The sequence below is a fragment of the Schistocerca piceifrons genome, chromosome 2 (assembly GCF_021461385.2).
Source record: "Schistocerca piceifrons isolate TAMUIC-IGC-003096 chromosome 2, iqSchPice1.1, whole genome shotgun sequence".
In the NCBI taxonomy this organism is placed as follows: domain Eukaryota; kingdom Metazoa; phylum Arthropoda; class Insecta; order Orthoptera; family Acrididae; genus Schistocerca; species Schistocerca piceifrons.
This window is the reverse complement of record NC_060139.1, coordinates 296770556-296797025: the sequence shown is the minus strand read 5'-3', so window position 1 is coordinate 296797025 and position 26470 is coordinate 296770556. Positions and strand designations below refer to the sequence as shown.

The window sequence follows — 26470 nt, the reverse complement described above, 5'->3', positions numbered from 1 at the left end:
TCGTCTCAATTTTCAGCAGTGCGTGCTGCCGTTTCCCGTCCTGCTCGCAGTACAGCTACTGTTTCGTGACCGCCAGCAGTACATAGACGGGCGAAGCAGACACACGGTGACCCTAGAAGTGGCGTGTGGCTTCATGCGACGTGTTTCCAGCGTAGGGCTGAGCAACCGTCCGCGTCGAGGCCCGTTAGCTCAGTTGGTTAGAGCGTCGTGCTAATAACGCGAAGGTCGTGGTGTTCGATCCCCCCACGGGCCAGTAGGCTTTTACTACTACGAAAAGGCAGCGCCGATTTCAGCTGGCGAGTGTGATGACCAAAAGATCATCGCCGTGCGTGGACGTTGGCAGAGGATCCGAACCCGACTCGTCGGGAAGCGCTGCAGCATTCGCTCGGCAATGGTCACAATATGTTGAATACGCTGGTTCTCATACGGCAAAGAGAAAATGAAAGAAAATGCCCGATTGCCGACGTGTAACAACTTTGGCCCTTGTCAGTGCTTGGGCGGGTGACCGCATGGGAACACAGGGTACTGTTGGCAATTTTGCTTCCTATTTTTCTTTCTCCTTTGTTTTCGCAGCTGCAGACCGATTCAGTGAGGGAGACGCCACCGTGAAATGAAGGGGCGTGCTGTGTGTCCACCGCCTCGCCTCTCCCTGCCTCTCTCAGTCGTTTCTCGTGCTTGTCGTTTTGATATAGGCCGACTGGAGAGCGTCAGCTCTCGCGTCAGCTGAGCAAAGTCGAGACAAGTCGAGACACACTGTAGGCTGGTCTGCAGCGAGTAAGAGGGAGAAAGAACATTAATTTAACGGCGCGTGGCAAAAGTACTCATACGCAAAGCTGAAAGCCTGCTGCGGTGGCCGGGAATCGAACCCGGATCAACTGCTTGCAAGGCAACTATGCTGACCTTTACACCACCACCGCACAACCGGGCGCCCCCACGCCGCGCTGTGTCGGCTTCCCGCCAGTCGGCAGCGGCCGAAGGTGATCGTAGCCCTAGGCGCATTACGAGGTAGGCTAGGGGAGCACATGCAGATGCATTCGCACGGCGTATCCATGCACATTTCGCACCCTTTGGCAAGAGTCGGCGCCGGCGACGCAAGAGGACGCAGAGGACGGCGTTCTGGCGGCATTTTTAGGCAGTACAGTGCAGGATTCAGCGTCTGCAGCATTTTCTCGACAGAATGCTACAGCGCTTGACGGCAGTCCCACGTTATCTCGAGACATCTGCTCGGGAAGCAGCGAAAGATTGCTACTGGTCTGAGCATCGGTGGTTCAGTGGTAGAATGCTCGCCTGCCACGCGGGCGGCCCGGGTTCGATTCCCGGCCGATGCATCGTTTTGCTTTTCCCGCGGTGCCGTGTGGCTTGCGCGCTTGAGATGCACGATCCACAAGAATGTATAGCGGGATTCCCTTGAGAAGAACCGAGAACGCAGCACGCGCGGTTCCCCACTCAGACGCTCGCGTCATGTTCTGCGGACTGGCGTCGGCCTGGCCTCACAAGTTGCTGTGTCCAGGTGCCTCCGAGGCAATGAACTTGAACGACGGGGAGTACTGCCCATCGTTGCAAAAGCTGCAGCACCACCACAATCAACTGGGCCGGCAATGCACGTGTAGCAACAGAACACGTTATCCACCAAGTAGTGTATCTCTGCGTCTAACAATGGGTACGCTACTTGCCCAGTTCCCAGGACCAACGGTCCGCCCCGTGCCTCGGTAGCGCAGTAGTCAGCGCGTAAGTCTCATAATTTTAAGGTCGTGAGTTCGATCCTCACCCGGGGCATTTAATTTTCTGTGACTCACGGTGGTGCTGTCGCTAGGGCTCGAACTTATTTCTTGTTTGTTATCCACAACGTTTCAACGCTTCAGAGAGAAAATTTATACTTCCTGTTATTGATACTGACAGCTTTCCTTTTCCTCTTCTCCCAGTAGAGCATGAAGCCAAAAGCATTGCTCTGAGACTTTTGAGGTGCGCGCCTTGCCAGCCAGTACGCGCAATGACGTTCGCAAAGAGAGAAGGGTGCGAGAGACCATCCGATCCGTCGAACGGACGCCCAAATCCGGTGAGATCTAGTGGCTAGGATGCCTGGCTATCACCCCGGAGGCCCGGGCTCGATTGCCGGAACCGGAACGGAATTTTTTCCACACGAATCGTCTCAATTTTCAGCAGTGCGTGCTGCCGTTTCCCGTCCTGCTCGCAGTACAGCTACTGTTTCGTGACCGCCAGCAGTACATAGACGGGCGAAGCAGACACACGGTGACCCTAGAAGTGGCGTGTGGCTTCATGCGACGTGTTTCCAGCGTAGGGCTGAGCAACCGTCCGCGTCGAGGCCCGTTAGCTCAGTTGGTTAGAGCGTCGTGCTAATAACGCGAAGGTCGTGGTGTTCGATCCCCCCACGGGCCAGTAGGCTTTTACTACTACGAAAAGGCAGCGCCGATTTCAGCTGGCGAGTGTGATGACCAAAAGATCATCGCCGTGCGTGGACGTTGGCAGAGGATCCGAACCCGACTCGTCGGGAAGCGCTGCAGCATTCGCTCGGCAATGGTCACAATATGTTGAATACGCTGGTTCTCATACGGCAAAGAGAAAATGAAAGAAAATGCCCGATTGCCGACGTGTAACAACTTTGGCCCTTGTCAGTGCTTGGGCGGGTGACCGCATGGGAACACAGGGTACTGTTGGCAATTTTGCTTCCTATTTTTCTTTCTCCTTTGTTTTCGCAGCTGCAGACCGATTCAGTGAGGGAGACGCCACCGTGAAATGAAGGGGCGTGCTGTGTGTCCACCGCCTCGCCTCTCCCTGCCTCTCTCAGTCGTTTCTCGTGCTTGTCGTTTTGATATAGGCCGACTGGAGAGCGTCAGCTCTCGCGTCAGCTGAGCAAAGTCGAGACAAGTCGAGACACACTGTAGGCTGGTCTGCAGCGAGTAAGAGGGAGAAAGAACATTAATTTAACGGCGCGTGGCAAAAGTACTCATACGCAAAGCTGAAAGCCTGCTGCGGTGGCCGGGAATCGAACCCGGATCAACTGCTTGCAAGGCAACTATGCTGACCTTTACACCACCACCGCACAACCGGGCGCCCCCACGCCGCGCTGTGTCGGCTTCCCGCCAGTCGGCAGCGGCCGAAGGTGATCGTAGCCCTAGGCGCATTACGAGGTAGGCTAGGGGAGCACATGCAGATGCATTCGCACGGCGTATCCATGCACATTTCGCACCCTTTGGCAAGAGTCGGCGCCGGCGACGCAAGAGGACGCAGAGGACGGCGTTCTGGCGGCATTTTTAGGCAGTACAGTGCAGGATTCAGCGTCTGCAGCATTTTCTCGACAGAATGCTACGGCGCTTGACGGCAGTCCCACGTTATCTCGAGACATCTGCTCGGGAAGCAGCGAAAGATTGCTACTGGTCTGAGCATCGGTGGTTCAGTGGTAGAATGCTCGCCTGCCACGCGGGCGGCCCGGGTTCGATTCCCGGCCGATGCATCGTTTTGCTTTTCCCGCGGTGCCGTGTGGCTTGCGCGCTTGAGATGCACGATCCACAAGAATGTATAGCGGGATTCCCTTGAGAAGAACCGAGAACGCAGCACGCGCGGTTCCCCACTCAGACGCTCGCGTCATGTTCTGCGGACTGGCGTCGGCCTGGCCTCACAAGTTGCTGTGTCCAGGTGCCTCCGAGGCAATGAACTTGAACGACGGCGAGTACTGCCCATCGTTGCAAAAGCTGCAGCACCACCACAATCAACTGGGCCGGCAATGCACGTGTAGCAACAGAACACGTTATCCACCAAGTAGTGTCTCTCTGCGTCTAACAATGGGTACGCTACTTGCCCAGTTCCCAGGACCAACGGTCCGCCCCGTGCCTCGGTAGCGCAGTAGTCAGCGCGTAAGTCTCATAATTTTAAGGTCGTGAGTTCGATCCTCACCCGGGGCATTTAATTTTCTGTGACTCACGGTGGTGCTGTCGCTAGGGCTCGAACTTATTTCTTGTTTGTTATCCACAACGTTTCAACGCTTCAGAGAGAAAATTTATACTTCCTGTTATTGATACTGACAGCTTTCCTTTTCCTCTTCTCCCAGTAGAGCATGAAGCCAAAAGCATTGCTCTGAGACTTTTGAGGTGCGCGCCTTGCCAGCCAGTATGCGCAATGACGTTCGCAAAGAGAGAAGGGTGCGAGAGACCATCCGATCCGTCGAACGGACGCCCAAATCCGGTGAGATCTAGTGGCTAGGATGCCTGGCTATCACCCCGGAGGCCCGGGCTCGATTGCCGAAACCGGAACGGAATTTTTTCCACACGAATCGTCTCAAGTTTCAGCAGTGCGTGCTGCCGTTTCCCGTCCTGCTCGCAGTACAGCTACTGTTTCGTGACCGCCAGCAGAACATAGACGGGCGAAGCAGACACACGGTGACCCTAGAAGTGGCGTGTGGCTTCATGCGACGTGTTTCCAGCGTAGGGCTGAGCAACCGTCCGCGTCGAGGCCCGTTAGCTCAGTTGGTTAGAGCGTCGTGCTAATAACGCGAAGGTCGTGGGTTCGATCCCCCCACGGGCCAGTAGACTTTTACTACTACGAAAAGGCAGCGCCGATTTCAGCTGGCGAGTGTGATGACCAAAAGATCATCGCCGTGCGTGGACGTTGGCAGAGGATCCGAACCCGACTCGTCGGGAAGCGCTGCAGCATTCGCTCGGCAATGGTCACAATATGTTGAATACGCTGGTTCTCATACGGCAAAGAGAAAATGAAAGAAAATGCCCGATTGCCGACGTGTAACAACTTTGGCCCTTGTCAGTGCTTGGGCGGGTGACCGCATGGGAACACAGGGTACTGTTGGCAATTTTGCTTCCTATTTTTCTTTCTCCTTTGTTTTCGCAGCTGCAGACCGATTCAGTGAGGGAGACGCCACCGTGAAATGAAGGGGCGTGCTGTGTGTCCACCGCCTCGCCTCTCCCTGCCTCTCTCAGTCGTTTCTCGTGCTTGTCGTTTTGATATAGGCCGACTGGAGAGCGTCAGCTCTCGCGTCAGCTGAGCAAAGTCGAGACAAGTCGAGACACACTGTAGGCTGGTCTGCAGCGAGTAAGAGGGAGAAAGAACATTAATTTAACGGCGCGTGGCAAAAGTACTCATACGCAAAGCTGAAAGCCTGCTGCGGTGGCCGGGAATCGAACCCGGATCAACTGCTTGCAAGGCAACTATGCTGACCTTTACACCACCACCGCACAACCGGGCGCCCCCACGCCGCGCTGTGTCGGCTTCCCGCCAGTCGGCAGCGGCCGAAGGTGATCGTAGCCCTAGGCGCATTACGAGGTAGGCTAGGGGAGCACATGCAGATGCATTCGCACGGCGTATCCATGCACATTTCGCACCCTTTGGCAAGAGTCGGCGCCGGCGACGCAAGAGGACGCAGAGGACGGCGTTCTGGCGGCATTTTTAGGCAGTACAGTGCAGGATTCAGCGTCTGCAGCATTTTCTCGACAGAATGCTACGGCGCTTGACGGCAGTCCCACGTTATCTCGAGACATCTGCTCGGGAAGCAGCGAAAGATTGCTACTGGTCTGAGCATCGGTGGTTCAGTGGTAGAATGCTCGCCTGCCACGCGGGCGGCCCGGGTTCGATTCCCGGCCGATGCATCGTTTTGCTTTTCCCGCGGTGCCGTGTGGCTTGCGCGCTTGAGATGCACGATCCACAAGAATGTATAGCGGGATTCCCTTGAGAAGAACCGAGAACGCAGCACGCGCGGTTCCCCACTCAGACGCTCGCGTCATGTTCTGCGGACTGGCGTCGGCCTGGCCTCACAAGTTGCTGTGTCCAGGTGCCTCCGAGGCAATGAACTTGAACGACGGGGAGTACTGCCCATCGTTGCAAAAGCTGCAGCACCGCCACAATCAACTGGGCCGGCAATGCACGTGTAGCAACAGAACACGTTATCCACCAAGTAGTGTATCTCTGCGTCTAACAATGGGTACGCTACTTGCCCAGTTCCCAGGACCAACGGTCCGCCCCGTGCCTCGGTAGCGCAGTAGTCAGCGCGTAAGTCTCATAATTTTAAGGTCGTGAGTTCGATCCTCACCCGGGGCATTTAATTTTCTGTGACTCACGGTGGTGCTGTCGCTAGGGCTCGAACTTATTTCTTGTTTGTTATCCACAACGTTTCAACGCTTCAGAGAGAAAATTTATACTTCCTGTTATTGATACTGACAGCTTTCCTTTTCCTCTTCTCCCAGTAGAGCATGAAGCCAAAAGCATTGCTCTGAGACTTTTGAGGTGCGCGCCTTGCCAGCCAGTACGCGCAATGACGTTCGCAAAGAGAGAAGGGTGCGAGAGACCATCCGATCCGTCGAACGGACGCCCAAATCCGGTGAGATCTAGTGGCTAGGATGCCTGGCTATCACCCCGGAGGCCCGGGCTCGATTGCCGGAACCGGAACGGAATTTTTTCCACACGAATCGTCTCAATTTTCAGCAGTGCGTGCTGCCGTTTCCCGTCCTGCTCGCAGTACAGCTACTGTTTCGTGACCGCCAGCAGTACATAGACGGGCGAAGCAGACACACGGTGACCCTAGAAGTGGCGTGTGGCTTCATGCGACGTGTTTCCAGCGTAGGGCTGAGCAACCGTCCGCGTCGAGGCCCGTTAGCTCAGTTGGTTAGAGCGTCGTGCTAATAACGCGAAGGTCGTGGTGTTCGATCCCCCCACGGGCCAGTAGGCTTTTACTACTACGAAAAGGCAGCGCCGATTTCAGCTGGCGAGTGTGATGACCAAAAGATCATCGCCGTGCGTGGACGTTGGCAGAGGATCCGAACCCGACTCGTCGGGAAGCGCTGCAGCATTCGCTCGGCAATGGTCACAATATGTTGAATACGCTGGTTCTCATACGGCAAAGAGAAAATGAAAGAAAATGCCCGATTGCCGACGTGTAACAACTTTGGCCCTTGTCAGTGCTTGGGCGGGTGACCGCATGGGAACACAGGGTACTGTTGGCAATTTTGCTTCCTATTTTTCTTTCTCCTTTGTTTTCGCAGCTGCAGACCGATTCAGTGAGGGAGACGCCACCGTGAAATGAAGGGGCGTGCTGTGTGTCCACCGCCTCGCCTCTCCCTGCCTCTCTCAGTCGTTTCTCGTGCTTGTCGTTTTGATATAGGCCGACTGGAGAGCGTCAGCTCTCGCGTCAGCTGAGCAAAGTCGAGACAAGTCGAGACACACTGTAGGCTGGTCTGCAGCGAGTAAGAGGGAGAAAGAACATTAATTTAACGGCGCGTGGCAAAAGTACTCATACGCAAAGCTGAAAGCCTGCTGCGGTGGCCGGGAATCGAACCCGGATCAACTGCTTGCAAGGCAACTATGCTGACCTTTACACCACCACCGCACAACCGGGCGCCCCCACGCCGCGCTGTGTCGGCTTCCCGCCAGTCGGCAGCGGCCGAAGGTGATCGTAGCCCTAGGCGCATTACGAGGTAGGCTAGGGGAGCACATGCAGATGCATTCGCACGGCGTATCCATGCACATTTCGCACCCTTTGGCAAGAGTCGGCGCCGGCGACGCAAGAGGACGCAGAGGACGGCGTTCTGGCGGCATTTTTAGGCAGTACAGTGCAGGATTCAGCGTCTGCAGCATTTTCTCGACAGAATGCTACGGCGCTTGACGGCAGTCCCACGTTATCTCGAGACATCTGCTCGGGAAGCAGCGAAAGATTGCTACTGGTCTGAGCATCGGTGGTTCAGTGGTAGAATGCTCGCCTGCCACGCGGGCGGCCCGGGTTCGATTCCCGGCCGATGCATCGTTTTGCTTTTCCCGCGGTGCCGTGTGGCTTGCGCGCTTGAGATGCACGATCCACAAGAATGTATAGCGGGATTCCCTTGAGAAGAACCGAGAACGCAGCACGCGCGGTTCCCCACTCAGACGCTCGCGTCATGTTCTGCGGACTGGCGTCGGCCTGGCCTCACAAGTTGCTGTGTCCAGGTGCCTCCGAGGCAATGAACTTGAACGACGGGGAGTACTGCCCATCGTTGCAAAAGCTGCAGCACCACCACAATCAACTGGGCCGGCAATGCACGTGTAGCAACAGAACACGTTATCCACCAAGTAGTGTATCTCTGCGTCTAACAATGGGTACGCTACTTGCCCAGTTCCCAGGACCAACGGTCCGCCCCGTGCCTCGGTAGCGCAGTAGTCAGCGCGTAAGTCTCATAATTTTAAGGTCGTGAGTTCGATCCTCACCCGGGGCATTTAATTTTCTGTGACTCACGGTGGTGCTGTCGCTAGGGCTCGAACTTATTTCTTGTTTGTTATCCACAACGTTTCAACGCTTCAGAGAGAAAATTTATACTTCCTGTTATTGATACTGACAGCTTTCCTTTTCCTCTTCTCCCAGTAGAGCATGAAGCCAAAAGCATTGCTCTGAGACTTTTGAGGTGCGCGCCTTGCCAGCCAGTACGCGCAATGACGTTCGCAAAGAGAGAAGGGTGCGAGAGACCATCCGATCCGTCGAACGGACGCCCAAATCCGGTGAGATCTAGTGGCTAGGATGCCTGGCTATCACCCCGGAGGCCCGGGCTCGATTGCCGGAACCGGAACGGAATTTTTTCCACACGAATCGTCTCAATTTTCAGCAGTGCGTGCTGCCGTTTCCCGTCCTGCTCGCAGTACAGCTACTGTTTCGTGACCGCCAGCAGTACATAGACGGGCGAAGCAGACACACGGTGACCCTAGAAGTGGCGTGTGGCTTCATGCGACGTGTTTCCAGCGTAGGGCTGAGCAACCGTCCGCGTCGAGGCCCGTTAGCTCAGTTGGTTAGAGCGTCGTGCTAATAACGCGAAGGTCGTGGTGTTCGATCCCCCCACGGGCCAGTAGGCTTTTACTACTACGAAAAGGCAGCGCCGATTTCAGCTGGCGAGTGTGATGACCAAAAGATCATCGCCGTGCGTGGACGTTGGCAGAGGATCCGAACCCGACTCGTCGGGAAGCGCTGCAGCATTCGCTCGGCAATGGTCACAATATGTTGAATACGCTGGTTCTCATACGGCAAAGAGAAAATGAAAGAAAATGCCCGATTGCCGACGTGTAACAACTTTGGCCCTTGTCAGTGCTTGGGCGGGTGACCGCATGGGAACACAGGGTACTGTTGGCAATTTTGCTTCCTATTTTTCTTTCTCCTTTGTTTTCGCAGCTGCAGACCGATTCAGTGAGGGAGACGCCACCGTGAAATGAAGGGGCGTGCTGTGTGTCCACCGCCTCGCCTCTCCCTGCCTCTCTCAGTCGTTTCTCGTGCTTGTCGTTTTGATATAGGCCGACTGGAGAGCGTCAGCTCTCGCGTCAGCTGAGCAAAGTCGAGACAAGTCGAGACACACTGTAGGCTGGTCTGCAGCGAGTAAGAGGGAGAAAGAACATTAATTTAACGGCGCGTGGCAAAAGTACTCATACGCAAAGCTGAAAGCCTGCTGCGGTGGCCGGGAATCGAACCCGGATCAACTGCTTGCAAGGCAACTATGCTGACCTTTACACCACCACCGCACAACCGGGCGCCCCCACGCCGCGCTGTGTCGGCTTCCCGCCAGTCGGCAGCGGCCGAAGGTGATCGTAGCCCTAGGCGCATTACGAGGTAGGCTAGGGGAGCACATGCAGATGCATTCGCACGGCGTATCCATGCACATTTCGCACCCTTTGGCAAGAGTCGGCGCCGGCGACGCAAGAGGACGCAGAGGACGGCGTTCTGGCGGCATTTTTAGGCAGTACAGTGCAGGATTCAGCGTCTGCAGCATTTTCTCGACAGAATGCTACGGCGCTTGACGGCAGTCCCACGTTATCTCGAGACATCTGCTCGGGAAGCAGCGAAAGATTGCTACTGGTCTGAGCATCGGTGGTTCAGTGGTAGAATGCTCGCCTGCCACGCGGGCGGCCCGGGTTCGATTCCCGGCCGATGCATCGTTTTGCTTTTCCCGCGGTGCCGTGTGGCTTGCGCGCTTGAGATGCACGATCCACAAGAATGTATAGCGGGATTCCCTTGAGAAGAACCGAGAACGCAGCACGCGCGGTTCCCCACTCAGACGCTCGCGTCATGTTCTGCGGACTGGCGTCGGCCTGGCCTCACAAGTTGCTGTGTCCAGGTGCCTCCGAGGCAATGAACTTGAACGACGGGGAGTACTGCCCATCGTTGCAAAAGCTGCAGCACCACCACAATCAACTGGGCCGGCAATGCACGTGTAGCAACAGAACACGTTATCCACCAAGTAGTGTATCTCTGCGTCTAACAATGGGTACGCTACTTGCCCAGTTCCCAGGACCAACGGTCCGCCCCGTGCCTCGGTAGCGCAGTAGTCAGCGCGTAAGTCTCATAATTTTAAGGTCGTGAGTTCGATCCTCACCCGGGGCATTTAATTTTCTGTGACTCACGGTGGTGCTGTCGCTAGGGCTCGAACTTATTTCTTGTTTGTTATCCACAACGTTTCAACGCTTCAGAGAGAAAATTTATACTTCCTGTTATTGATACTGACAGCTTTCCTTTTCCTCTTCTCCCAGTAGAGCATGAAGCCAAAAGCATTGCTCTGAGACTTTTGAGGTGCGCGCCTTGCCAGCCAGTACGCGCAATGACGTTCGCAAAGAGAGAAGGGTGCGAGAGACCATCCGATCCGTCGAACGGACGCCCAAATCCGGTGAGATCTAGTGGCTAGGATGCCTGGCTATCACCCCGGAGGCCCGGGCTCGATTGCCGGAACCGGAACGGAATTTTTTCCACACGAATCGTCTCAATTTTCAGCAGTGCGTGCTGCCGTTTCCCGTCCTGCTCGCAGTACAGCTACTGTTTCGTGACCGCCAGCAGTACATAGACGGGCGAAGCAGACACACGGTGACCCTAGAAGTGGCGTGTGGCTTCATGCGACGTGTTTCCAGCGTAGGGCTGAGCAACCGTCCGCGTCGAGGCCCGTTAGCTCAGTTGGTTAGAGCGTCGTGCTAATAACGCGAAGGTCGTGGTGTTCGATCCCCCCACGGGCCAGTAGGCTTTTACTACTACGAAAAGGCAGCGCCGATTTCAGCTGGCGAGTGTGATGACCAAAAGATCATCGCCGTGCGTGGACGTTGGCAGAGGATCCGAACCCGACTCGTCGGGAAGCGCTGCAGCATTCGCTCGGCAATGGTCACAATATGTTGAATACGCTGGTTCTCATACGGCAAAGAGAAAATGAAAGAAAATGCCCGATTGCCGACGTGTAACAACTTTGGCCCTTGTCAGTGCTTGGGCGGGTGACCGCATGGGAACACAGGGTACTGTTGGCAATTTTGCTTCCTATTTTTCTTTCTCCTTTGTTTTCGCAGCTGCAGACCGATTCAGTGAGGGAGACGCCACCGTGAAATGAAGGGGCGTGCTGTGTGTCCACCGCCTCGCCTCTCCCTGCCTCTCTCAGTCGTTTCTCGTGCTTGTCGTTTTGATATAGGCCGACTGGAGAGCGTCAGCTCTCGCGTCAGCTGAGCAAAGTCGAGACAAGTCGAGACACACTGTAGGCTGGTCTGCAGCGAGTAAGAGGGAGAAAGAACATTAATTTAACGGCGCGTGGCAAAAGTACTCATACGCAAAGCTGAAAGCCTGCTGCGGTGGCCGGGAATCGAACCCGGATCAACTGCTTGCAAGGCAACTATGCTGACCTTTACACCACCACCGCACAACCGGGCGCCCCCACGCCGCGCTGTGTCGGCTTCCCGCCAGTCGGCAGCGGCCGAAGGTGATCGTAGCCCTAGGCGCATTACGAGGTAGGCTAGGGGAGCACATGCAGATGCATTCGCACGGCGTATCCATGCACATTTCGCACCCTTTGGCAAGAGTCGGCGCCGGCGACGCAAGAGGACGCAGAGGACGGCGTTCTGGCGGCATTTTTAGGCAGTACAGTGCAGGATTCAGCGTCTGCAGCATTTTCTCGACAGAATGCTACGGCGCTTGACGGCAGTCCCACGTTATCTCGAGACATCTGCTCGGGAAGCAGCGAAAGATTGCTACTGGTCTGAGCATCGGTGGTTCAGTGGTAGAATGCTCGCCTGCCACGCGGGCGGCCCGGGTTCGATTCCCGGCCGATGCATCGTTTTGCTTTTCCCGCGGTGCCGTGTGGCTTGCGCGCTTGAGATGCACGATCCACAAGAATGTATAGCGGGATTCCCTTGAGAAGAACCGAGAACGCAGCACGCGCGGTTCCCCACTCAGACGCTCGCGTCATGTTCTGCGGACTGGCGTCGGCCTGGCCTCACAAGTTGCTGTGTCCAGGTGCCTCCGAGGCAATGAACTTGAACGACGGGGAGTACTGCCCATCGTTGCAAAAGCTGCAGCACCACCACAATCAACTGGGCCGGCAATGCACGTGTAGCAACAGAACACGTTATCCACCAAGTAGTGTATCTCTGCGTCTAACAATGGGTACGCTACTTGCCCAGTTCCCAGGACCAACGGTCCGCCCCGTGCCTCGGTAGCGCAGTAGTCAGCGCGGAAGTCTCATAATTTTAAGGTCGTGAGTTCGATCCTCACCCGGGGCATTTAATTTTCTGTGACTCACGGTGGTGCTGTCGCTAGGGCTCGAACTTATTTCTTGTTTGTTATCCACAACGTTTCAACGCTTCAGAGAGAAAATTTATACTTCCTGTTATTGATACTGACAGCTTTCCTTTTCCTCTTCTCCCAGTAGAGCATGAAGCCAAAAGCATTGCTCTGAGACTTTTGAGGTGCGCGCCTTGCCAGCCAGTACGCGCAATGACGTTCGCAAAGAGAGAAGGGTGCGAGAGACCATCCGATCCGTCGAACGGACGCCCAAATCCGGTGAGATCTAGTGGCTAGGATGCCTGGCTATCACCCCGGAGGCCCGGGCTCGATTGCCGGAACCGGAACGGAATTTTTTCCACACGAATCGTCTCAATTTTCAGCAGTGCGTGCTGCCGTTTCCCGTCCTGCTCGCAGTACAGCTACTGTTTCGTGACCGCCAGCAGTACATAGACGGGCGAAGCAGACACACGGTGACCCTAGAAGTGGCGTGTGGCTTCATGCGACGTGTTTCCAGCGTAGGGCTGAGCAACCGTCCGCGTCGAGGCCCGTTAGCTCAGTTGGTTAGAGCGTCGTGCTAATAACGCGAAGGTCGTGGTGTTCGATCCCCCCACGGGCCAGTAGGCTTTTACTACTACGAAAAGGCAGCGCCGATTTCAGCTGGCGAGTGTGATGACCAAAAGATCATCGCCGTGCGTGGACGTTGGCAGAGGATCCGAACCCGACTCGTCGGGAAGCGCTGCAGCATTCGCTCGGCAATGGTCACAATATGTTGAATACGCTGGTTCTCATACGGCAAAGAGAAAATGAAAGAAAATGCCCGATTGCCGACGTGTAACAACTTTGGCCCTTGTCAGTGCTTGGGCGGGTGACCGCATGGGAACACAGGGTACTGTTGGCAATTTTGCTTCCTATTTTTCTTTCTCCTTTGTTTTCGCAGCTGCAGACCGATTCAGTGAGGGAGACGCCACCGTGAAATGAAGGGGCGTGCTGTGTGTCCACCGCCTCGCCTCTCCCTGCCTCTCTCAGTCGTTTCTCGTGCTTGTCGTTTTGATATAGGCCGACTGGAGAGCGTCAGCTCTCGCGTCAGCTGAGCAAAGTCGAGACAAGTCGAGACACACTGTAGGCTGGTCTGCAGCGAGTAAGAGGGAGAAAGAACATTAATTTAACGGCGCGTGGCAAAAGTACTCATACGCAAAGCTGAAAGCCTGCTGCGGTGGCCGGGAATCGAACCCGGATCAACTGCTTGCAAGGCAACTATGCTGACCTTTACACCACCACCGCACAACCGGGCGCCCCCACGCCGCGCTGTGTCGGCTTCCCGCCAGTCGGCAGCGGCCGAAGGTGATCGTAGCCCTAGGCGCATTACGAGGTAGGCTAGGGGAGCACATGCAGATGCATTCGCACGGCGTATCCATGCACATTTCGCACCCTTTGGCAAGAGTCGGCGCCGGCGACGCAAGAGGACGCAGAGGACGGCGTTCTGGCGGCATTTTTAGGCAGTACAGTGCAGGATTCAGCGTCTGCAGCATTTTCTCGACAGAATGCTACGGCGCTTGACGGCAGTCCCACGTTATCTCGAGACATCTGCTCGGGAAGCAGCGAAAGATTGCTACTGGTCTGAGCATCGGTGGTTCAGTGGTAGAATGCTCGCCTGCCACGCGGGCGGCCCGGGTTCGATTCCCGGCCGATGCATCGTTTTGCTTTTCCCGCGGTGCCGTGTGGCTTGCGCGCTTGAGATGCACGATCCACAAGAATGTATAGCGGGATTCCCTTGAGAAGAACCGAGAACGCAGCACGCGCGGTTCCCCACTCAGACGCTCGCGTCATGTTCTGCGGACTGGCGTCGGCCTGGCCTCACAAGTTGCTGTGTCCAGGTGCCTCCGAGGCAATGAACTTGAACGACGGCGAGTACTGCCCATCGTTGCAAAAGCTGCAGCACCACCACAATCAACTGGGCCGGCAATGCACGTGTAGCAACAGAACACGTTATCCACCAAGTAGTGTATCTCTGCGTCTAACAATGGGTACGCTACTTGCCCAGTTCCCAGGACCAACGGTCCGCCCCGTGCCTCGGTAGCGCAGTAGTCAGCGCGTAAGTCTCATAATTTTAAGGTCGTGAGTTCGATCCTCACCCGGGGCATTTAATTTTCTGTGACTCACGGTGGTGCTGTCGCTAGGGCTCGAACTTATTTCTTGTTTGTTATCCACAACGTTTCAACGCTTCAGAGAGAAAATTTATACTTCCTGTTATTGATACTGACAGCTTTCCTTTTCCTCTTCTCCCAGTAGAGCATGAAGCCAAAAGCATTGCTCTGAGACTTTTGAGGTGCGCGCCTTGCCAGCCAGTACGCGCAATGACGTTCGCAAAGAGAGAAGGGTGCGAGAGACCATCCGATCCGTCGAACGGACGCCCAAATCCGGTGAGATCTAGTGGCTAGGATGCCTGGCTATCACCCCGGAGGCCCGGGCTCGATTGCCGGAACCGGAACGGAATTTTTTCCACACGAATCGTCTCAATTTTCAGCAGTGCGTGCTGCCGTTTCCCGTCCTGCTCGCAGTACAGCTACTGTTTCGTGACCGCCAGCAGTACATAGACGGGCGAAGCAGACACACGGTGACCCTAGAAGTGGCGTGTGGCTTCATGCGACGTGTTTCCAGCGTAGGGCTGAGCAACCGTCCGCGTCGAGGCCCGTTAGCTCAGTTGGTTAGAGCGTCGTGCTAATAACGCGAAGGTCGTGGTGTTCGATCCCCCCACGGGCCAGTAGGCTTTTACTACTACGAAAAGGCAGCGCCGATTTCAGCTGGCGAGTGTGATGACCAAAAGATCATCGCCGTGCGTGGACGTTGGCAGAGGATCCGAACCCGACTCGTCGGGAAGCGCTGCAGCATTCGCTCGGCAATGGTCACAATATGTTGAATACGCTGGTTCTCATACGGCAAAGAGAAAATGAAAGAAAATGCCCGATTGCCGACGTGTAACAACTTTGGCCCTTGTCAGTGCTTGGGCGGGTGACCGCATGGGAACACAGGGTACTGTTGGCAATTTTGCTTCCTATTTTTCTTTCTCCTTTGTTTTCGCAGCTGCAGACCGATTCAGTGAGGGAGACGCCACCGTGAAATGAAGGGGCGTGCTGTGTGTCCACCGCCTCGCCTCTCCCTGCCTCTCTCAGTCGTTTCTCGTGCTTGTCGTTTTGATATAGGCCGACTGGAGAGCGTCAGCTCTCGCGTCAGCTGAGCAAAGTCGAGACAAGTCGAGACACACTGTAGGCTGGTCTGCAGCGAGTAAGAGGGAGAAAGAACATTAATTTAACGGCGCGTGGCAAAAGTACTCATACGCAAAGCTGAAAGCCTGCTGCGGTGGCCGGGAATCGAACCCGGATCAACTGCTTGCAAGGCAACTATGCTGACCTTTACACCACCACCGCACAACCGGGCGCCCCCACGCCGCGCTGTGTCGGCTTCCCGCCAGTCGGCAGCGGCCGAAGGTGATCGTAGCCCTAGGCGCATTACGAGGTAGGCTAGGGGAGCACATGCAGATGCATTCGCACGGCGTATCCATGCACATTTCGCACCCTTTGGCAAGAGTCGGCGCCGGCGACGCAAGAGGACGCAGAGGACGGCGTTCTGGCGGCATTTTTAGGCAGTACAGTGCAGGATTCAGCGTCTGCAGCATTTTCTCGACAGAATGCTACGGCGCTTGACGGCAGTCCCACGTTATCTCGAGACATCTGCTCGGGAAGCAGCGAAAGATTGCTACTGGTCTGAGCATCGGTGGTTCAGTGGTAGAATGCTCGCCTGCCACGCGGGCGGCCCGGGTTCGATTCCCGGCCGATGCATCGTTTTGCTTTTCCCGCGGTGCCGTGTGGCTTGCGCGCTTGAGATGCACGATCCACAAGAATGTATAGCGGGATTCCCTTGAGAAGAACCGAGAACGCAGCACGCGCGGTTCCCCACTCAGACGCTCGCGTCATGTTCTGCGGACTGGCGTCGGCCTGGCCTCACAAGTTGCTGTGTCCAGGTGCCTCCGAGGCAATGAACTTGAACGACGGGGAGTACTGCCCATCGTTGCAAAAGCTGCAGCACCACCACAATCAACTGGGCCGGCAATGCACGTGTAGCAACAGAACACGTTATCCACCAAGTAGTGTATCTCTGCGTCTAACAATGGGTACGCTACTTGCCCAGTTCCCAGGACCAACGGTCCGCCCCGTGCCTCGGTAGCGCAGTAGTCAGCGCGTAAGTCTCATAATTTTAAGGTCGTGAGTTCGATCCTCACCCGGGGCATTTAATTTTCTGTGACTCACGGTGGTGCTGTCGCTAGGGCTCGAACTTATTTCTTGTTTGTTATCCACAACGTTTCAACGCTTCAGAGAGAAAATTTATACTTCCTGTTATTGATACTGACAGCTTTCCTTTTCCTCTTCTCCCAGTAGAGCATGAAGCCAAAAGCATTGCTCTGAGACTTTTGAGGTGCGCGCCTTGCCAGCCAGTACGCGCAATGACGTTCGCAAAGAGAGAAGGGTGCGAGAGACCATCCGATCCGTCGAACGGACGCCCAAATCCGGTGAGATCTAGTGGCTAGGATGCCTGGCTATCACCCCGGAGGCCCGGGCTCGATTGCCGGAACCGGAACGGAATTTTTTCCACACGAATCGTCTCAATTTTCAGCAGTGCGTGCTGCCGTTTCCCGTCCTGCTCGCAGTACAGCTACTGTTTCGTGACCGCCAGCAGTACATAGACGGGCGAAGCAGACACACGGTGACCCTAGAAGTGGCGTGTGGCTTCATGCGACGTGTTTCCAGCGTAGGGCTGAGCAACCGTCCGCGTCGAGGCCCGTTAGCTCAGTTGGTTAGAGCGTCGTGCTAATAACGCGAAGGTCGTGGTGTTCGATCCCCCCACGGGCCAGTAGGCTTTTACTACTACGAAAAGGCAGCGCCGATTTCAGCTGGCGAGTGTGATGACCAAAAGATCATCGCCGTGCGTGGACGTTGGCAGAGGATCCGAACCCGACTCGTCGGGAAGCGCTGCAGCATTCGCTCGGCAATGGTCACAATATGTTGAATACGCTGGTTCTCATACGGCAAAGAGAAAATGAAAGAAAATGCCCGATTGCCGACGTGTAACAACTTTGGCCCTTGTCAGTGCTTGGGCGGGTGACCGCATGGGAACACAGGGTACTGTTGGCAATTTTGCTTCCTATTTTTCTTTCTCCTTTGTTTTCGCAGCTGCAGACCGATTCAGTGAGGGAGACGCCACCGTGAAATGAAGGGGCGTGCTGTGTGTCCACCGCCTCGCCTCTCCCTGCCTCTCTCAGTCGTTTCTCGTGCTTGTCGTTTTGATATAGGCCGACTGGAGAGCGTCAGCTCTCGCGTCAGCTGAGCAAAGTCGAGACAAGTCGAGACACACTGTAGGCTGGTCTGCAGCGAGTAAGAGGGAGAAAGAACATTAATTTAACGGCGCGTGGCAAAAGTACTCATACGCAAAGCTGAAAGCCTGCTGCGGTGGCCGGGAATCGAACCCGGATCAACTGCTTGCAAGGCAACTATGCTGACCTTTACACCACCACCGCACAACCGGGCGCCCCCACGCCGCGCTGTGTCGGCTTCCCGCCAGTCGGCAGCGGCCGAAGGTGATCGTAGCCCTAGGCGCATTACGAGGTAGGCTAGGGGAGCACATGCAGATGCATTCGCACGGCGTATCCATGCACATTTCGCACCCTTTGGCAAGAGTCGGCGCCGGCGACGCAAGAGGACGCAGAGGACGGCGTTCTGGCGGCATTTTTAGGCAGTACAGTGCAGGATTCAGCGTCTGCAGCATTTTCTCGACAGAATGCTACGGCGCTTGACGGCAGTCCCACGTTATCTCGAGACATCTGCTCGGGAAGCAGCGAAAGATTGCTACTGGTCTGAGCATCGGTGGTTCAGTGGTAGAATGCTCGCCTGCCACGCGGGCGGCCCGGGTTCGATTCCCGGCCGATGCATCGTTTTGCTTTTCCCGCGGTGCCGTGTGGCTTGCGCGCTTGAGATGCACGATCCACAAGAATGTATAGCGGGATTCCCTTGAGAAGAACCGAGAACGCAGCACGCGCGGTTCCCCACTCAGACGCTCGCGTCATGTTCTGCGGACTGGCGTCGGCCTGGCCTCACAAGTTGCTGTGTCCAGGTGCCTCCGAGGCAATGAACTTGAACGACGGGGAGTACTGCCCATCGTTGCAAAAGCTGCAGCACCACCACAATCAACTGGGCCGGCAATGCACGTGTAGCAACAGAACACGTTATCCACCAAGTAGTGTATCTCTGCGTCTAACAATGGGTACGCTACTTGCCCAGTTCCCAGGACCAACGGTCCGCCCCGTGCCTCGGTAGCGCAGTAGTCAGCGCGTAAGTCTCATAATTTTAAGGTCGTGAGTTCGATCCTCACCCGGGGCATTTAATTTTCTGTGACTCACGGTGGTGCTGTCGCTAGGGCTCGAACTTATTTCTTGTTTGTTATCCACAACGTTTCAACGCTTCAGAGAGAAAATTTATACTTCCTGTTATTGATACTGACAGCTTTCCTTTTCCTCTTCTCCCAGTAGAGCATGAAGCCAAAAGCATTGCTCTGAGACTTTTGAGGTGCGCGCCTTGCCAGCCAGTACGCGCAATGACGTTCGCAAAGAGAGAAGGGTGCGAGAGACCATCCGATCCGTCGAACGGACGCCCAAATCCGGTGAGATCTAGTGGCTAGGATGCCTGGCTATCACCCCGGAGGCCCGGGCTCGATTGCCGGAACCGGAACGGAATTTTTTCCACACGAATCGTCTCAATTTTCAGCAGTGCGTGCTGCCGTTTCCCGTCCTGCTCGCAGTACAGCTACTGTTTCGTGACCGCCAGCAGTACATAGACGGGCGAAGCAGACACACGGTGACCCTAGAAGTGGCGTGTGGCTTCATGCGACGTGTTTCCAGCGTAGGGCTGAGCAACCGTCCGCGTCGAGGCCCGTTAGCTCAGTTGGTTAGAGCGTCGTGCTAATAACGCGAAGGTCGTGGTGTTCGATCCCCCCACGGGCCAGTAGGCTTTTACTACTACGAAAAGGCAGCGCCGATTTCAGCTGGCGAGTGTGATGACCAAAAGATCATCGCCGTGCGTGGACGTTGGCAGAGGATCCGAACCCGACTCGTCGGGAAGCGCTGCAGCATTCGCTCGGCAATGGTCACAATATGTTGAATACGCTGGTTCTCATACGGCAAAGAGAAAATGAAAGAAAATGCCCGATTGCCGACGTGTAACAACTTTGGCCCTTGTCAGTGCTTGGGCGGGTGACCGCATGGGAACACAGGGTACTGTTGGCAATTTTGCTTCCTATTTTTCTTTCTCCTTTGTTTTCGCAGCTGCAGACCGATTCAGTGAGGGAGACGCCACCGTGAAATGAAGGGGCGTGCTGTGTGTCCACCGCCTCGCCTCTCCCTGCCTCTCTCAGTCGTTTCTCGTGCTTGTCGTTTTGATATAGGCCGACTGGAGAGCGTCAGCTCTCGCGTCAGCTGAGCAAAGTCGAGACAAGTCGAGACACACTGTAGGCTGGTCTGCAGCGAGTAAGAGGGAGAAAGAACATTAATTTAACGGCGCGTGGCAAAAGTACTCATACGCAAAGCTGAAAGCCTGCTGCGGTGGCCGGGAATCGAACCCGGATCAACTGCTTGCAAGGCAACTATGCTGACCTTTACACCACCACCGCACAACCGGGCGCCCCCACGCCGCGCTGTGTCGGCTTCCCGCCAGTCGGCAGCGGCCGAAGGTGATCGTAGCCCTAGGCGCATTACGAGGTAGGCTAGGGGAGCACATGCAGATGCATTCGCACGGCGTATCCATGCACATTTCGCACCCTTTGGCAAGAGTCGGCGCCGGCGACGCAAGAGGACGCAGAGGACGGCGTTCTGGCGGCATTTTTAGGCAGTACAGTGCAGGATTCAGCGTCTGCAGCATTTTCTCGACAGAATGCTACGGCGCTTGACGGCAGTCCCACGTTATCTCGAGACATCTGCTCGGGAAGCAGCGAAAGATTGCTACTGGTCTGAGCATCGGTGGTTCAGTGGTAGAATGCTCGCCTGCCACGCGGGCGGCCCGGGTTCGATTCCCGGCCGATGCATCGTTTTGCTTTTCCCGCGGTGCCGTGTGGCTTGCGCGCTTGAGATGCACGATCCACAAGAATGTATAGCGGGATTCCCTTGAGAAGAACCGAGAACGCAGCACGCGCGGTTCCCCACTCAGACGCTCGCGTCATGTTCTGCGGACTGGCGTCGGCCTGGCCTCACAAGTTGCTGTGTCCAGGTGCCTCCGAGGCAATGAACTTGAACGACGGCGAGTACTGCCCATCGTTGCAAAAGCTGCAGCACCACCACAATCAACTGGGCCGGCAATGCACGTGTAGCAACAGAACACGTTATCCACCAAGTAGTGTATCTCTGCGTCTAACAATGGGTACGCTACTTGCCCAGTTCCCAGGACCAACGGTCCGCCCCGTGCCTCGGTAGCGCAGTAGTCAGCGCGTAAGTCTCATAATTTTAAGGTCGTGAGTTCGATCCTCACCCGGGGCATTTAATTTTCTGTGACTCACGGTGGTGCTGTCGCTAGGGCTCGAACTTATTTCTTGTTTGTTATCCACAACGTTTCAACGCTTCAGAGAGAAAATTTATACTTCCTGTTATTGATACTGACAGCTTTCCTTTTCCTCTTCTCCCAGTAGAGCATGAAGCCAAAAGCATTGCTCTGAGACTTTTGAGGTGCGCGCCTTGCCAGCCAGTATGCGCAATGACGTTCGCAAAGAGAGAAGGGTGCGAGAGACCATCCGATCCGTCGAACGGACGCCCAAATCCGGTGAGATCTAGTGGCTAGGATGCCTGGCTATCACCCCGGAGGCCCGGGCTCGATTGCCGAAACCGGAACGGAATTTTTTCCACACGAATCGTCTCAAGTTTCAGCAGTGCGTGCTGCCGTTTCCCGTCCTGCTCGCAGTACAGCTACTGTTTCGTGACCGCCAGCAGAACATAGACGGGCGAAGCAGACACACGGTGACCCTAGAAGTGGCGTGTGGCTTCATGCGACGTGTTTCCAGCGTAGGGCTGAGCAACCGTCCGCGTCGAGGCCCGTTAGCTCAGTTGGTTAGAGCGTCGTGCTAATAACGCGAAGGTCGTGGGTTCGATCCCCCCACGGGCCAGTAGACTTTTACTACTACGAAAAGGCAGCGCCGATTTCAGCTGGCGAGTGTGATGACCAAAAGATCATCGCCGTGCGTGGACGTTGGCAGAGGATCCGAACCCGACTCGTCGGGAAGCGCTGCAGCATTCGCTCGGCAATGGTCACAATATGTTGAATACGCTGGTTCTCATACGGCAAAGAGAAAATGAAAGAAAATGCCCGATTGCCGACGTGTAACAACTTTGGCCCTTGTCAGTGCTTGGGCGGGTGACCGCATGGGAACACAGGGTACTGTTGGCAATTTTGCTTCCTATTTTTCTTTCTCCTTTGTTTTCGCAGCTGCAGACCGATTCAGTGAGGGAGACGCCACCGTGAAATGAAGGGGCGTGCTGTGTGTCCACCGCCTCGCCTCTCCCTGCCTCTCTCAGTCGTTTCTCGTGCTTGTCGTTTTGATATAGGCCGACTGGAGAGCGTCAGCTCTCGCGTCAGCTGAGCAAAGTCGAGACAAGTCGAGACACACTGTAGGCTGGTCTGCAGCGAGTAAGAGGGAGAAAGAACATTAATTTAACGGCGCGTGGCAAAAGTACTCATACGCAAAGCTGAAAGCCTGCTGCGGTGGCCGGGAATCGAACCCGGATCAACTGCTTGCAAGGCAACTATGCTGACCTTTACACCACCACCGCACAACCGGGCGCCCCCACGCCGCGCTGTGTCGGCTTCCCGCCAGTCGGCAGCGGCCGAAGGTGATCGTAGCCCTAGGCGCATTACGAGGTAGGCTAGGGGAGCACATGCAGATGCATTCGCACGGCGTATCCATGCACATTTCGCACCCTTTGGCAAGAGTCGGCGCCGGCGACGCAAGAGGACGCAGAGGACGGCGTTCTGGCGGCATTTTTAGGCAGTACAGTGCAGGATTCAGCGTCTGCAGCATTTTCTCGACAGAATGCTACGGCGCTTGACGGCAGTCCCACGTTATCTCGAGACATCTGCTCGGGAAGCAGCGAAAGATTGCTACTGGTCTGAGCATCGGTGGTTCAGTGGTAGAATGCTCGCCTGCCACGCGGGCGGCCCGGGTTCGATTCCCGGCCGATGCATCGTTTTGCTTTTCCCGCGGTGCCGTGTGGCTTGCGCGCTTGAGATGCACGATCCACAAGAATGTATAGCGGGATTCCCTTGAGAAGAACCGAGAACGCAGCACGCGCGGTTCCCCACTCAGACGCTCGCGTCATGTTCTGCGGACTGGCGTCGGCCTGGCCTCACAAGTTGCTGTGTCCAGGTGCCTCCGAGGCAATGAACTTGAACGACGGGGAGTACTGCCCATCGTTGCAAAAGCTGCAGCACCACCACAATCAACTGGGCCGGCAATGCACGTGTAGCAACAGAACACGTTATCCACCAAGTAGTGTATCTCTGCGTCTAACAATGGGTACGCTACTTGCCCAGTTCCCAGGACCAACGGTCCGCCCCGTGCCTCGGTAGCGCAGTAGTCAGCGCGTAAGTCTCATAATTTTAAGGTCGTGAGTTCGATCCTCACCCGGGGCATTTAATTTTCTGTGACTCACGGTGGTGCTGTCGCTAGGGCTCGAACTTATTTCTTGTTTGTTATCCACAACGTTTCAACGCTTCAGAGAGAAAATTTATACTTCCTGTTATTGATACTGACAGCTTTCCTTTTCCTCTTCTCCCAGTAGAGCATGAAGCCAAAAGCATTGCTCTGAGACTTTTGAGGTGCGCGCCTTGCCAGCCAGTACGCGCAATGACGTTCGCAAAGAGAGAAGGGTGCGAGAGACCATCCGATCCGTCGAACGGACGCCCAAATCCGGTGAGATCTAGTGGCTAGGATGCCTGGCTATCACCCCGGAGGCCCGGGCTCGATTGCCGGAACCGGAACGGAATTTTTTCCACACGAATCGTCTCAATTTTCAGCAGTGCGTGCTGCCGTTTCCCGTCCTGCTCGCAGTACAGCTACTGTTTCGTGACCGCCAGCAGTACATAGACGGGCGAAGCAGACACACGGTGACCCTAGAAGTGGCGTGTGGCTTCATGCGACGTGTTTCCAGCGTAGGGCTGAGCAACCGTCCGCGTCGAGGCCCGTTAGCTCAGTTGGTTAGAGCGTCGTGCTAATAACGCGAAGGTCGTGGTGTTCGATCCCCCCACGGGCCAGTAGGCTTTTACTACTACGAAAAGGCAGCGCCGATTTCAGCTGGCGAGTGTGATGACCAAAAGATCATCGCCGTGCGTGGACGTTGGCAGAGGATCCGAACCCGACTCGTCGGGAAGCGCTGCAGCATTCGCTCGGCAATGGTCACAATATGTTGAATACGCTGGTTCTCATACGGCAAAGAGAAAATGAAAGAAAATGCCCGATTGCCGACGTGTAACAACTTTGGCCCTTGTCAGTGCTTGGGCGGGTGACCGCATGGGAACACAGGGTACTGTTGGCAATTTTGCTTCCTATTTTTCTTTCTCCTTTGTTTTCGCAGCTGCAGACCGATTCAGTGAGGGAGACGCCACCGTGAAATGAAGGGGCGTGCTGTGTGTCCACCGCCTCGCCTCTCCCTGCCTCTCTCAGTCGTTTCTCGTGCTTGTCGTTTTGATATAGGCCGACTGGAGAGCGTCAGCTCTCGCGTCAGCTGAGCAAAGTCGAGACAAGTCGAGACACACTGTAGGCTGGTCTGCAGCGAGTAAGAGGGAGAAAGAACATTAATTTAACGGCGCGTGGCAAAAGTACTCATACGCAAAGCTGAAAGCCTGCTGCGGTGGCCGGGAATCGAACCCGGATCAACTGCTTGCAAGGCAACTATGCTGACCTTTACACCACCACCGCACAACCGGGCGCCCCCACGCCGCGCTGTGTCGGCTTCCCGCCAGTCGGCAGCGGCCGAAGGTGATCGTAGCCCTAGGCGCATTACGAGGTAGGCTAGGGGAGCACATGCAGATGCATTCGCACGGCGTATCCATGCACATTTCGCACCCTTTGGCAAGAGTCGGCGCCGGCGACGCAAGAGGACGCAGAGGACGGCGTTCTGGCGGCATTTTTAGGCAGTACAGTGCAGGATTCAGCGTCTGCAGCATTTTCTCGACAGAATGCTACGGCGCTTGACGGCAGTCCCACGTTATCTCGAGACATCTGCTCGGGAAGCAGCGAAAGATTGCTACTGGTCTGAGCATCGGTGGTTCAGTGGTAGAATGCTCGCCTGCCACGCGGGCGGCCCGGGTTCGATTCCCGGCCGATGCATCGTTTTGCTTTTCCCGCGGTGCCGTGTGGCTTGCGCGCTTGAGATGCACGATCCACAAGAATGTATAGCGGGATTCCCTTGAGAAGAACCGAGAACGCAGCACGCGCGGTTCCCCACTCAGACGCTCGCGTCATGTTCTGCGGACTGGCGTCGGCCTGGCCTCACAAGTTGCTGTGTCCAGGTGCCTCCGAGGCAATGAACTTGAACGACGGGAGTACTGCCCATCGTTGCAAAAGCTGCAGCACCACCACAATCAACTGGGCCGGCAATGCACGTGTAGCAACAGAACACGTTATCCACCAAGTAGTGTATCTCTGCGTCTAACAATGGGTACGCTACTTGCCCAGTTCCCAGGACCAACGGTCCGCCCCGTGCCTCGGTAGCGCAGTAGTCAGCGCGTAAGTCTCATAATTTTAAGGTCGTGAGTTCGATCCTCACCCGGGGCATTTAATTTTCTGTGACTCACGGTGGTGCTGTCGCTAGGGCTCGAACTTATTTCTTGTTTGTTATCCACAACGTTTCAACGCTTCAGAGAGAAAATTTATACTTCCTGTTATTGATACTGACAGCTTTCCTTTTCCTCTTCTCCCAGTAGAGCATGAAGCCAAAAGCATTGCTCTGAGACTTTTGAGGTGCGCGCCTTGCCAGCCAGTACGCGCAATGACGTTCGCAAAGAGAGAAGGGTGCGAGAGACCATCCGATCCGTCGAACGGACGCCCAAATCCGGTGAGATCTAGTGGCTAGGATGCCTGGCTATCACCCCGGAGGCCCGGGCTCGATTGCCGGAACCGGAACGGAATTTTTTCCACACGAATCGTCTCAATTTTCAGCAGTGCGTGCTGCCGTTTCCCGTCCTGCTCGCAGTACAGCTACTGTTTCGTGACCGCCAGCAGTACATAGACGGGCGAAGCAGACACACGGTGACCCTAGAAGTGGCGTGTGGCTTCATGCGACGTGTTTCCAGCGTAGGGCTGAGCAACCGTCCGCGTCGAGGCCCGTTAGCTCAGTTGGTTAGAGCGTCGTGCTAATAACGCGAAGGTCGTGGTGTTCGATCCCCCCACGGGCCAGTAGGCTTTTACTACTACGAAAAGGCAGCGCCGATTTCAGCTGGCGAGTGTGATGACCAAAAGATCATCGCCGTGCGTGGACGTTGGCAGAGGATCCGAACCCGACTCGTCGGGAAGCGCTGCAGCATTCGCTCGGCAATGGTCACAATATGTTGAATACGCTGGTTCTCATACGGCAAAGAGAAAATGAAAGAAAATGCCCGATTGCCGACGTGTAACAACTTTGGCCCTTGTCAGTGCTTGGGCGGGTGACCGCATGGGAACACAGGGTACTGTTGGCAATTTTGCTTCCTATTTTTCTTTCTCCTTTGTTTTCGCAGCTGCAGACCGATTCAGTGAGGGAGACGCCACCGTGAAATGAAGGGGCGTGCTGTGTGTCCACCGCCTCGCCTCTCCCTGCCTCTCTCAGTCGTTTCTCGTGCTTGTCGTTTTGATATAGGCCGACTGGAGAGCGTCAGCTCTCGCGTCAGCTGAGCAAAGTCGAGACAAGTC

At 55.7% G+C, this 26470-nt stretch overlaps 49 non-coding genes across 49 annotated transcripts; 37 read left to right on the top strand and 12 right to left on the bottom strand.

The window, feature by feature from the left end:
• The first annotated feature begins 178 nt into the window (after nt 1-178).
• Trnai-aau lies at nt 179-253 on the top strand. The gene has a single exon. It is a non-coding gene; the product is annotated as a tRNA-Ile (tRNA).
• Nucleotides 254-845: 592 nt separating this feature from the next.
• Trnaa-ugc lies at nt 846-917 on the bottom strand. Its single transcript has one exon. It is a non-coding gene; the product is annotated as a tRNA-Ala (tRNA).
• A 340-nt stretch (nt 918-1257) lies between these two features.
• Nucleotides 1258-1328, top strand: Trnag-gcc. The gene has a single exon. It is a non-coding gene; the product is annotated as a tRNA-Gly (tRNA).
• A 375-nt stretch (nt 1329-1703) lies between these two features.
• On the top strand, nt 1704-1776 carry Trnam-cau. Its single transcript has one exon. It is a non-coding gene; the product is annotated as a tRNA-Met (tRNA).
• A 546-nt stretch (nt 1777-2322) lies between these two features.
• Nucleotides 2323-2397, top strand: Trnai-aau. Its single transcript has one exon. It is a non-coding gene; the product is annotated as a tRNA-Ile (tRNA).
• A 592-nt stretch (nt 2398-2989) lies between these two features.
• Nucleotides 2990-3061, bottom strand: Trnaa-ugc. Its single transcript has one exon. It is a non-coding gene; the product is annotated as a tRNA-Ala (tRNA).
• A 340-nt stretch (nt 3062-3401) lies between these two features.
• On the top strand, nt 3402-3472 carry Trnag-gcc. Its single transcript has one exon. It is a non-coding gene; the product is annotated as a tRNA-Gly (tRNA).
• A 375-nt stretch (nt 3473-3847) lies between these two features.
• On the top strand, nt 3848-3920 carry Trnam-cau. Its single transcript has one exon. It is a non-coding gene; the product is annotated as a tRNA-Met (tRNA).
• Nucleotides 3921-4466: 546 nt separating this feature from the next.
• Nucleotides 4467-4540, top strand: Trnai-aau. Its single transcript has one exon. It is a non-coding gene; the product is annotated as a tRNA-Ile (tRNA).
• A 592-nt stretch (nt 4541-5132) lies between these two features.
• Trnaa-ugc lies at nt 5133-5204 on the bottom strand. Its single transcript has one exon. It is a non-coding gene; the product is annotated as a tRNA-Ala (tRNA).
• Nucleotides 5205-5544: 340 nt separating this feature from the next.
• Trnag-gcc lies at nt 5545-5615 on the top strand. Its single transcript has one exon. It is a non-coding gene; the product is annotated as a tRNA-Gly (tRNA).
• A 375-nt stretch (nt 5616-5990) lies between these two features.
• Nucleotides 5991-6063, top strand: Trnam-cau. Its single transcript has one exon. It is a non-coding gene; the product is annotated as a tRNA-Met (tRNA).
• A 546-nt stretch (nt 6064-6609) lies between these two features.
• Nucleotides 6610-6684, top strand: Trnai-aau. The gene has a single exon. It is a non-coding gene; the product is annotated as a tRNA-Ile (tRNA).
• A 592-nt stretch (nt 6685-7276) lies between these two features.
• Nucleotides 7277-7348, bottom strand: Trnaa-ugc. The gene has a single exon. It is a non-coding gene; the product is annotated as a tRNA-Ala (tRNA).
• Nucleotides 7349-7688: 340 nt separating this feature from the next.
• Nucleotides 7689-7759, top strand: Trnag-gcc. The gene has a single exon. It is a non-coding gene; the product is annotated as a tRNA-Gly (tRNA).
• A 375-nt stretch (nt 7760-8134) lies between these two features.
• On the top strand, nt 8135-8207 carry Trnam-cau. Its single transcript has one exon. It is a non-coding gene; the product is annotated as a tRNA-Met (tRNA).
• Nucleotides 8208-8753: 546 nt separating this feature from the next.
• Nucleotides 8754-8828, top strand: Trnai-aau. The gene has a single exon. It is a non-coding gene; the product is annotated as a tRNA-Ile (tRNA).
• Nucleotides 8829-9420: 592 nt separating this feature from the next.
• Trnaa-ugc lies at nt 9421-9492 on the bottom strand. Its single transcript has one exon. It is a non-coding gene; the product is annotated as a tRNA-Ala (tRNA).
• Nucleotides 9493-9832: 340 nt separating this feature from the next.
• Nucleotides 9833-9903, top strand: Trnag-gcc. The gene has a single exon. It is a non-coding gene; the product is annotated as a tRNA-Gly (tRNA).
• A 375-nt stretch (nt 9904-10278) lies between these two features.
• Trnam-cau lies at nt 10279-10351 on the top strand. The gene has a single exon. It is a non-coding gene; the product is annotated as a tRNA-Met (tRNA).
• A 546-nt stretch (nt 10352-10897) lies between these two features.
• Trnai-aau lies at nt 10898-10972 on the top strand. Its single transcript has one exon. It is a non-coding gene; the product is annotated as a tRNA-Ile (tRNA).
• A 592-nt stretch (nt 10973-11564) lies between these two features.
• Trnaa-ugc lies at nt 11565-11636 on the bottom strand. Its single transcript has one exon. It is a non-coding gene; the product is annotated as a tRNA-Ala (tRNA).
• Nucleotides 11637-11976: 340 nt separating this feature from the next.
• Nucleotides 11977-12047, top strand: Trnag-gcc. The gene has a single exon. It is a non-coding gene; the product is annotated as a tRNA-Gly (tRNA).
• A 375-nt stretch (nt 12048-12422) lies between these two features.
• On the top strand, nt 12423-12495 carry Trnam-cau. The gene has a single exon. It is a non-coding gene; the product is annotated as a tRNA-Met (tRNA).
• Nucleotides 12496-13041: 546 nt separating this feature from the next.
• Nucleotides 13042-13116, top strand: Trnai-aau. Its single transcript has one exon. It is a non-coding gene; the product is annotated as a tRNA-Ile (tRNA).
• Nucleotides 13117-13708: 592 nt separating this feature from the next.
• Trnaa-ugc lies at nt 13709-13780 on the bottom strand. The gene has a single exon. It is a non-coding gene; the product is annotated as a tRNA-Ala (tRNA).
• Nucleotides 13781-14120: 340 nt separating this feature from the next.
• Nucleotides 14121-14191, top strand: Trnag-gcc. Its single transcript has one exon. It is a non-coding gene; the product is annotated as a tRNA-Gly (tRNA).
• Nucleotides 14192-14566: 375 nt separating this feature from the next.
• Nucleotides 14567-14639, top strand: Trnam-cau. The gene has a single exon. It is a non-coding gene; the product is annotated as a tRNA-Met (tRNA).
• A 546-nt stretch (nt 14640-15185) lies between these two features.
• Trnai-aau lies at nt 15186-15260 on the top strand. The gene has a single exon. It is a non-coding gene; the product is annotated as a tRNA-Ile (tRNA).
• Nucleotides 15261-15852: 592 nt separating this feature from the next.
• Nucleotides 15853-15924, bottom strand: Trnaa-ugc. The gene has a single exon. It is a non-coding gene; the product is annotated as a tRNA-Ala (tRNA).
• Nucleotides 15925-16264: 340 nt separating this feature from the next.
• Nucleotides 16265-16335, top strand: Trnag-gcc. Its single transcript has one exon. It is a non-coding gene; the product is annotated as a tRNA-Gly (tRNA).
• Nucleotides 16336-16710: 375 nt separating this feature from the next.
• Nucleotides 16711-16783, top strand: Trnam-cau. Its single transcript has one exon. It is a non-coding gene; the product is annotated as a tRNA-Met (tRNA).
• Nucleotides 16784-17329: 546 nt separating this feature from the next.
• Nucleotides 17330-17404, top strand: Trnai-aau. Its single transcript has one exon. It is a non-coding gene; the product is annotated as a tRNA-Ile (tRNA).
• A 592-nt stretch (nt 17405-17996) lies between these two features.
• Nucleotides 17997-18068, bottom strand: Trnaa-ugc. The gene has a single exon. It is a non-coding gene; the product is annotated as a tRNA-Ala (tRNA).
• A 340-nt stretch (nt 18069-18408) lies between these two features.
• Nucleotides 18409-18479, top strand: Trnag-gcc. Its single transcript has one exon. It is a non-coding gene; the product is annotated as a tRNA-Gly (tRNA).
• Nucleotides 18480-18854: 375 nt separating this feature from the next.
• Nucleotides 18855-18927, top strand: Trnam-cau. The gene has a single exon. It is a non-coding gene; the product is annotated as a tRNA-Met (tRNA).
• A 546-nt stretch (nt 18928-19473) lies between these two features.
• On the top strand, nt 19474-19548 carry Trnai-aau. The gene has a single exon. It is a non-coding gene; the product is annotated as a tRNA-Ile (tRNA).
• Nucleotides 19549-20140: 592 nt separating this feature from the next.
• On the bottom strand, nt 20141-20212 carry Trnaa-ugc. The gene has a single exon. It is a non-coding gene; the product is annotated as a tRNA-Ala (tRNA).
• Nucleotides 20213-20552: 340 nt separating this feature from the next.
• Nucleotides 20553-20623, top strand: Trnag-gcc. Its single transcript has one exon. It is a non-coding gene; the product is annotated as a tRNA-Gly (tRNA).
• A 375-nt stretch (nt 20624-20998) lies between these two features.
• On the top strand, nt 20999-21071 carry Trnam-cau. The gene has a single exon. It is a non-coding gene; the product is annotated as a tRNA-Met (tRNA).
• A 546-nt stretch (nt 21072-21617) lies between these two features.
• On the top strand, nt 21618-21691 carry Trnai-aau. The gene has a single exon. It is a non-coding gene; the product is annotated as a tRNA-Ile (tRNA).
• A 592-nt stretch (nt 21692-22283) lies between these two features.
• Nucleotides 22284-22355, bottom strand: Trnaa-ugc. The gene has a single exon. It is a non-coding gene; the product is annotated as a tRNA-Ala (tRNA).
• A 340-nt stretch (nt 22356-22695) lies between these two features.
• On the top strand, nt 22696-22766 carry Trnag-gcc. Its single transcript has one exon. It is a non-coding gene; the product is annotated as a tRNA-Gly (tRNA).
• A 375-nt stretch (nt 22767-23141) lies between these two features.
• Trnam-cau lies at nt 23142-23214 on the top strand. The gene has a single exon. It is a non-coding gene; the product is annotated as a tRNA-Met (tRNA).
• Nucleotides 23215-23760: 546 nt separating this feature from the next.
• On the top strand, nt 23761-23835 carry Trnai-aau. Its single transcript has one exon. It is a non-coding gene; the product is annotated as a tRNA-Ile (tRNA).
• Nucleotides 23836-24427: 592 nt separating this feature from the next.
• Nucleotides 24428-24499, bottom strand: Trnaa-ugc. The gene has a single exon. It is a non-coding gene; the product is annotated as a tRNA-Ala (tRNA).
• A 340-nt stretch (nt 24500-24839) lies between these two features.
• On the top strand, nt 24840-24910 carry Trnag-gcc. The gene has a single exon. It is a non-coding gene; the product is annotated as a tRNA-Gly (tRNA).
• A 374-nt stretch (nt 24911-25284) lies between these two features.
• On the top strand, nt 25285-25357 carry Trnam-cau. The gene has a single exon. It is a non-coding gene; the product is annotated as a tRNA-Met (tRNA).
• Nucleotides 25358-25903: 546 nt separating this feature from the next.
• Trnai-aau lies at nt 25904-25978 on the top strand. The gene has a single exon. It is a non-coding gene; the product is annotated as a tRNA-Ile (tRNA).
• The last annotated feature ends 492 nt before the right edge of the window (nt 25979-26470 follow it).